General features: G+C 41.3%; 1 non-coding gene across 1 annotated transcript; it reads right to left on the bottom strand.

Annotated features, from left to right (window-relative positions):
* Positions 1-4,336: 4,336 nt before the first annotated feature.
* Positions 4,337-4,455, bottom strand: LOC120589822 (5S ribosomal RNA). Its single transcript, XR_005649569.1, has one exon. It is a non-coding gene; the product is annotated as a 5S ribosomal RNA (ribosomal RNA).
* Positions 4,456-8,063: the final 3,608 nt, after the last annotated feature.

Raw genomic sequence — 8,063 nt, 5'->3', positions numbered from 1 at the left:
ACTTTGGCCCAGTTTCTGTGGAATTGGATATGGCCTCAGGCAAGCATTTACACGGATCTGTGAACAATGGTTAACGATTTGGCTGGCTGGACAAAGACTTGGAAAGAATTAAACTGGAAGCTTAGTGACAAAGACACATAAGAGAAAGGCAGATATCTTAAAAAGGGGACCCGAGGGTAAAAACCTGTGCATCCCGCAAAAATGTCTACGACAAAAGTTCTCACTCATTAGGTGACAAAATGACACATTGTGCATGTCAGTCAACTTTTCCCCAATCGTTCGGGCGCTTCACATTGGGCCTTTGCACAAAATGGTCAAGGTGTCTTGGCTGATGAGTTATGTGGCTGAATGATGCTAAATTTCTCTTTATGCAGGCGGGGCTGGCAGCCACCGCTGAAGCGCTCCCCACCTACCAAACAAGGAGCAGACACTGAGTCTGCGTGAGGGGAACAGGCCTGGAGGTGGCAGGCTCGTCGCTGTCATCCTTGCCGTGGTAGCAGCCTCCAAAATGGCTCCTAATGCTCCTCGCTTCTTGGAATTTGTGCCTTGTGTAATCTCCTCTTCCAAAGGGTGGACTGGACACAGTGAAGTGCTTCTGATTCATAGATTTCCATGGTAAATTTGCATGGTCCGTTTGCATAGCAAGATGATGGGATTAGATCGAAAGATTGGCTTCTATTGCCTCTCTCTGTCTGTCTGTCTGTCTGTCTGTCTCTCTCTCTCTCCTCGCCCTCACCCCAATTCCACCTCTCTTCCCCCACCCCAACTCCACCTCTGGGGGAAGGAATATGCTAATATGCTGTGTTGCGAGTAGCCACATGGAGAGCTCATGTGACAAGGAACCCAAGCTGAGGTGACCCTCCGTCCTACCACCAGCCACAAGCATGCGTCTGGGAGCAGACCCTCCCTCAGTTAAGCCTTGAGATGACTGTGGTCCCAAGTGACATCTTGATTGTAGCTTTGGGAGTGACCCTGACTCACAGGCATCCATAGCTTTCACACTAGGATTCTTAACTCACAGAAACTGGAAGATAACGGTTGTAATTTAAACTAAGTCTTGGTGTAATTTGGTACGTGGCCAAGGACAGCTAACACAGATTTGGGTACTGGAAGTAGGGTGCTGCCATACAAATGCCTATGTATGTGGGGGTGGCTTCTGAACTGGGCAGCGGGCAGAGGCTGGAGGGGTTTCAAGCAGAGTTTTAGTGAAAGTCTTAGTTGCCTTGAGCTTGCGTGTGGATATCATGAGGCCCGCCAACAACTTGGTCGGTGGTCTCTGCTGTGAATCCTCTCTGCCCTTTGACCTTGAGATGGATGTGCCCTGGCCAACACCTTGATTGCAGCCTTGTGAGAAATCTGAATGAGAGGAGCCTGGATAAGCCACACCAGAAGTCCGAGCCACTGACACTGTGAGATAGTAGATGTTCATTGTTGAAGCTGCTACGTCTTGAGCTCATTCTGTATGCAGCAACAGACAGCCAGGGCCGCTTCCTTCATGGGGGAGAGTTCATTGTTATTCTGAGGACAGACGCTGAACCTGGGAGGGATGTGCCTTTTCTGTCCTCAGCACATCTCCTGGTGTCATCCTGTGTGGACAGAAAGGCTTCTCCATCACTTTGGTTCCCCGCAAACATTGCCTTCAATAGAGATCATGTTTTGTGTTCATGGGCTTCCAACCTATGAATTCACTGCAATCTCCATGTTTTCATTTACCCAGAAGCAGCCGCTTTGATAGAATGTGGCTCAGTTACAGTACTGGCTTGGAGACAGAAGTGTGAGGCTGGGGCACGGGTTCTGTCTGAACCCCATGTACCTGAAAACGGCCACCAGGATTTGATTTCCTTCCCCACAGCCAGAATGCACAGATGTGGGGGGAGTAGTGGGAACAGAAGTGGCCCTTCTCTTTATTAAACCAGGAGGACATTTTCTTCTTTTTCCTAGCAACTCTGGGCACAGTAGTTTAGAGGTCCTGTTGCTCAAAGAGCAAGAGATTTTACCCAAGAACATAGCTATGGTTCTGCTGAATTGAATGTTGAAACTGCTCCCTGGCCATTTTGAGCTTCCATACGGCTGACCCAATAAGCAGAGAAGGATGTCACTCTACTGCCTGGTGGTCGATCTCAGTTATCAGGGGGGCGCTGGGGTGCTGCTATACAGGAGGGAAAAAAGGGAGATGTGTCTAAATCCTAGATGGGGTTCACTAGGACACTTCTTAGTACTCCCTCGGCTAAGGGGCCAGTCAGACAATCGATTTCCAAATCTACCTAGAGCATATTGCTATAGAATTTGAGTTTGCAAAAATGGCCAGTTAAGAAGAATTCAGATAATTTAGGCACTCTGCGATGGCTTAGGAGGAAGTCCAGCCTATTTCCCCTGGGAATACATTGTTCTCAGTCTTATTTATGGACATTCCTATATGGCTTCTCTAGAGCCACTGACATCAGAGCTCTGAGTAGCCCTCTTGAGGCTGGGAGAATCTATCCAAGTGACCAAATCGCCTCGCTTCTAACTCAACTGCCGCTTTTTCTGTGGTTTCACGGAAACCTAGAAATACCGAAAAGATTGTTTGCTCGCAACTTCCTCTGCCAAAGCGATACGACAAATGTGTCGCCTGCTGCTGGTGTGTGGCCATCACAAGGCTGCACTCCTTTCAAAGGCAAGGGGGCATGATCATGCCAGGTTCTCCAGCAACCTGCCGTGCTTCGGTCACGAGCCAGGCGGGTGATGCCAGCCTGGCGCTGGTCCCCGAGTAGGAACAGGTGTCGGTGTTTGCTGTTTCAGAGAGTCCCACCACGCCGTGCTCTGCTTCACGACAGGGCAGGCAAGCTCTTCGGACACATGGCGTCTGGCCTCAGGGCGATGCTGTCATGCCAGATGCACGTCTCAGCCACGGGTCCTCAGTGCCACCGGGTCTATTATGAAAGGTTTCATTGACTTTGAATCTCAGAAAGAAGGGATTCAACACCCCTCACCCCCACCGCCCGTCCAAGGGACCCTGAGATTCCTTACTCAAATAGAGCTGCCCACCTCTCAGTGACGTTTGCCATCCCATGGCTGTGTCTTCTCCCTTCAAAAGACAAAGGATTTTTAAGTCACAGGTCACACTTCTTCAGATACTCTGCTTTACTTGAGTTCTTAATATTGACTTTTAAGGATAAAAGTGTTGGCATTTTTTTTTTTTTACCTATGTATTTTTGATTATATAATGTAGTTTTATTCTTTGTTGAGTAAGATGTTTTGATGCAATGATTGTGAAAGACAGTTGGGGAATCTTATTACATATTACAATCCCTGTGGATTCAGAGCAGTAAAGACTTAAAATAATACCCATTGCCATTAGTTGAAATAGATTACAATCCACTGCCGTAATATTGATCGAACATATATAATATACCATTAACGTTTGCAGAATGATGCACTAATACACTAAAATGCCATTGATTAAGCGTGTTAATTAGGTGCTGAAAAATTTAAGCAGGTTGCTTCATCAAAACCAAACATCGATTTCGCTGACATTATAAGCTCTTGATTGTCGTGGCAATGTTCTCTTTATAGATCCCTTCGTAGGAAGATAATGTGTTGATAAGGTGGTTTCCAACACCTACCAGCCAGCGATACCAGTATTTTATGGGGATGGGCCTTTAGAAGGGTGGATGCATAAATTTACACTAAGCCAATGTGTATTTTTGGCATCAAACTCCTTTAGAGCCGGGCTTGAGTTTGTGAGATTGGCTGATGCACACAGCTGGTCTTTGCCGTTTGGTGACCTGCTCTGAGAAGTCGAAAGTGAAGGCAAAGGGCACCGAGGACTCCCTGTCGATTCCGTTTAAAGGTCTTCTTGTGAACTATCTTTAAGTGGTGGTCTCGGCTAGTGGTGCATACTTCGTAATACATGCAAAAGAAGTTTGGAATCTGCTTTGTTGCCGTTTCAGAAAATTTATTTGTTACACATTCTCTGACCCTGCTGAAAGGAGCATTCTTTAGGAAAGAACTGGGGAAAAAAAAAAAATAGCCTGAATCAGAAGACTAAATATCGAAGGTGGTAGTAAGCGGATATTTATCTGCAGAGTGTAATGCAGAAAATAAGGCAAGAGAATGTTGTACATGAGTAGTTTAACTGCCAGTATGAGTATGAGCAGACTGAGTCTCTAGAAAGCCCCAGCGGGTTGAGCAGGGTTGGAGGGTGGTCCCCTTTCCATTCGCTTAAGTGCCCCTATTCTACTTGGTCTGTTTTATTTTATTTTATTTTATTTATTATTTTTAGGTGAAGAAACCCTTGTTTGACCTCACAGATTGCAAGGACTTGGTCAGCTTACATCCCTTATTTTATTTTTTACACCTACAGCACCTGGTCTTCCTAGGTGGTCTCCCATCCAAGTACTAATCAGGCCCAGCCCTGCTTAGCTTCCGAGATCAGACGGGATCGAGCGCGTTCAGGGTGGCATGGCAGTGGACTTCTTGGTCTGTTTTAGTTTTGATAATGTCAGCCCTAGTTCTAGACTTTAAATGTTTTGCTCTCCAGCCACATGACAGCTATTAAATCAACACCGTTTCTTCATGAATATTTTCCAGCTTGGCCTTATTGAGAGATTATGATTTCTAGTTGTATGGATTGTTAATGCCAGCCATTAAATTCTGCATGTACATGTAAATGAGACTTTATAATATTTTTAAAAGTCTTAGTTTTATTATTTTAAAAACCTTTATAATAATGAATTGATATTTCATAAACTGTTCTCCATGAGAAGCCTCTGACAAGGTTTATTAAATGTACTTTCAGATTTTATATATATGCATTTCCAACCTTATATTTATGTATTTTCAAATAAATATAATGCATGTGCGTATGTAGATAGATGATATATATTTAGATGTAGATATACACATATCAATATGGAAATACGAAGATATAGACGGTACTGTCAGACATTATTTTAATGATCCTGATATGGGTAAAAAACAGATTTGGGGAAAGTGAGGTTTACGCAAATGTAGATTTACAAGAGTAAGCCTCAAACTTTGGTATGCAATGTTGGTACTCGTGCAGAATTCTGAATCATCTGCTCTCATGAAGTATGTTTTCTTTATCTTTTTCAAGCAAGGACTGTGAGAATTTATTTGAATTAGTAGTATAATTTGTAAAAAAAAAAAAAACATTTTGGAGTCAGATCCTATAACTTTGCTGTAGAATGATTTGTCCTTACAGAAGAAGCTGAGTAACTCTTCAATGTAGATGGGGCACTTAATTTTCCTTTGCTCTCTTAATTGGGCAACAGGTGACACAAAACCATTGTTTCCTGTAGGTTACACAAGTTCTCGGCTTTCTTCGTGAACTGCCATATATTGCCATGAATTGCTATTTCTTCTAACAACCGCTTAGGAAAAAAAATGAGCAATGATCCGATCAAATATAGACTGATGTAGTCGATTGCTACTGTCTTCTGCCCTTGAAACAGCTTATGACCAAAGCCATAGCAGAATGAGAAATAGAAAACAATGTATGACTCTCACTCTCTTATTAGAATAGATGAATACAAAGAAACAAATTTACGTTGGCGTTCACACTGTAATTCACTTAATAACTCTGTGCAAGTCGTTATGTCTAAGGAAAAAATCCGTTTCATTTTTAAGATGCATCGAGTTCTTTTACTGTTCAGGTGATGCGAAAATATCAAAGCAACGCTAAAATTTAAGAAGAATTCAAAATTTTAGCATGTTTATGAATACCCATATCCTTAACCTCTCATAAGCCCAGTATTTAAATAGGTTGCTGATTTTTTATCTTATTATCTAGAGGCACCGATATTATATACAGCAACATAAATTTATTTGTGCCTGAGAAATTATAAAAAGAGTAGCTTTGAAATAAAACATTCATGAGAAGTCTATTTTGGGTAAATTATACTAACTTATAAAAACACATGGTTACAGAGATATATAAATCATTAATTAAATTTTCATAATTTATCATATCTCCTATAAAATGCAGGTAGTTCTTACAATGACTCCCTGTACCCTATGTACTCATTTAGACATAAGGCTTTATAAATCAGTTAACTATGAAACTGTCTTATTTAAAGGAAGTTAAACATTAACTATTTTAGAAAATAAACAACTTCACTTAAATATGAATAATCAGGTCTAACTGTTAAATAAAAACCTTTGAAATTTATGATATCAGATTTCTTAAGTTAGAGAGATCTTTATTTTTTATTTAGCAATTGCTTATCTCAAATGATTTAGTAATTAGCTATCTGTAAGCACAATTCTTGGGCTCTATAGTATTCACTAGCAGATGATTTTTCAAAAGTATATAATTTTGATGTGATATAACACAATAGGTGTATAAATCTCAGATGATCTTATTAGCGATAATGATTTGGCATTGCTTAGCATCTTTTCAATGAGAAATGTTCAGACAAACTTACAGACGTATTTTCAGAGTATTTACATATAGTTGGTAGGGTCGGATCCTATTCCAAATAATGCGCCTTGATCTTCTGACATAGAATATTATTATTCTTACGTGAATATTATTTTAAAAACACATACTTCTGAGAGATCTGAATTTATCTTTATTTCTCCCTTTAGGCAGAGCTTTGAAAATTATATGGGTGCACTTAAAGTATAAAGGTTATGCTTATTTCAGGGTTTTTAAATTCAGAAAACTCAGATTGCTAGGTATGGTCAGGATCACGTTACTATTATTCCATTACCACGGCCAACATTTCTGAATATTTAACTTAAAAGACTTAACAACTAGGGTAGTGCAATGAGATGCAAAAATAAAGCCGAAAATATTTATACAGGATTTTGAATGCAAACACATTTATTGCCCCTCTTGTTTAGAACTCAAGTTGCTTGATATTCAATTAAATTAAACCCAAGATGCCTCGCGTTAAATTATGTATTAAGAGTTGGGGGAAGAAAAATGAAACACATTTCTTAAAAGCACTCATTCCAGTGAGAGAACCAGCTACACGTTCCAGCTACTAGAATCTGGGGCAGAAGGTGATGTGGTCAGTTCTTTTTTGCGCCGTCGAATCACGTGTTTGGAGGCTACAGAAAAGTGTCCACGGAGAAGGTGACAGGCTGTTCTTAGAGAAAGAACAGCGCAAACACAGACGCCTTTTCAAATGCGTGAGCACCAAGTTTCTTGGGGGTGAGGGAGAGGGATGGCGTAGGTGGGAACGGGTACTCAGCCGGTCAAGTGTCCTGAGGGATAGAAGCAAGGAATTAGGAAGGAAAGAGATATCAGAGTTTGGTTGTGGATTAATAAAGAGCAGGGTGCTAAAGGCAATGCTGACATAGTCACCTCTCTGGTTTGGTCATCAAGTCTTCTACATTGGGAAAAAACAACACTATTTTGGGGCGAGAAGAAGTGAATGAGTTTGATAGAGGACAGTTCAGAAGGCTGCATTTTGGTAGTCATGGAAACTGTCCATCTGGATCCTAGGAGAAAGTGGAGACCTAGTGACGGTGATAAGGGTGTGTCTATGTCATGGTGACATGTATGGCGGTGGGTGTGAGGAGGGCCGGGGGAGGGTGGAAGTGTGTGGCCACCAGCGGAAGTGGCCAGAGGAGCCCGCTCATCGGACTGTGTGTCCACAACGCTCTCGATGCAGAACATAAGCTCCTTTGGGTCACGGACAGATTTTTTTTTTGTACGTCTTTAATCTTATCTCTTTGACATAGTGATCGACGATAAGATTTATAAGACGAGCTGTACTAACAAATAGTGCGACATGGGTGCTAGCAGAGGGAATTTTTTTAATTTAAAAATAAATTCACTAAGATTTTATAATTGGGATTTTATAATTTATTAAATATCAAGGTTAAAAAGTGTGTGTTTATATTTATCTTCCAAGTCAGGGATGGTGGTGGTGTTAATTTCTAAGTGAGACATGGTAAAACACAACAGGCTGAGTTCTTGCCGGATGAATATTTTGAGTTTTCTAGATGTTTAGATTTACAAATATTATAGATAGATACACAAACTCCACTTCCATATACACTAACAAGATGGTAACCTGATTTTCATTCACTGAGTGGCTAATTTTTAA

Source organism: Pteropus medius, unplaced genomic scaffold (genome assembly GCF_902729225.1).
Source record: "Pteropus medius unplaced genomic scaffold, Ma_sr-lr_union100, whole genome shotgun sequence".
NCBI lineage: Eukaryota > Metazoa > Chordata > Mammalia > Chiroptera > Pteropodidae > Pteropus > Pteropus medius.
The sequence above is the reverse complement of the archived record's forward strand: the minus strand, read 5'-3'. Positions and strand labels throughout refer to the sequence as shown.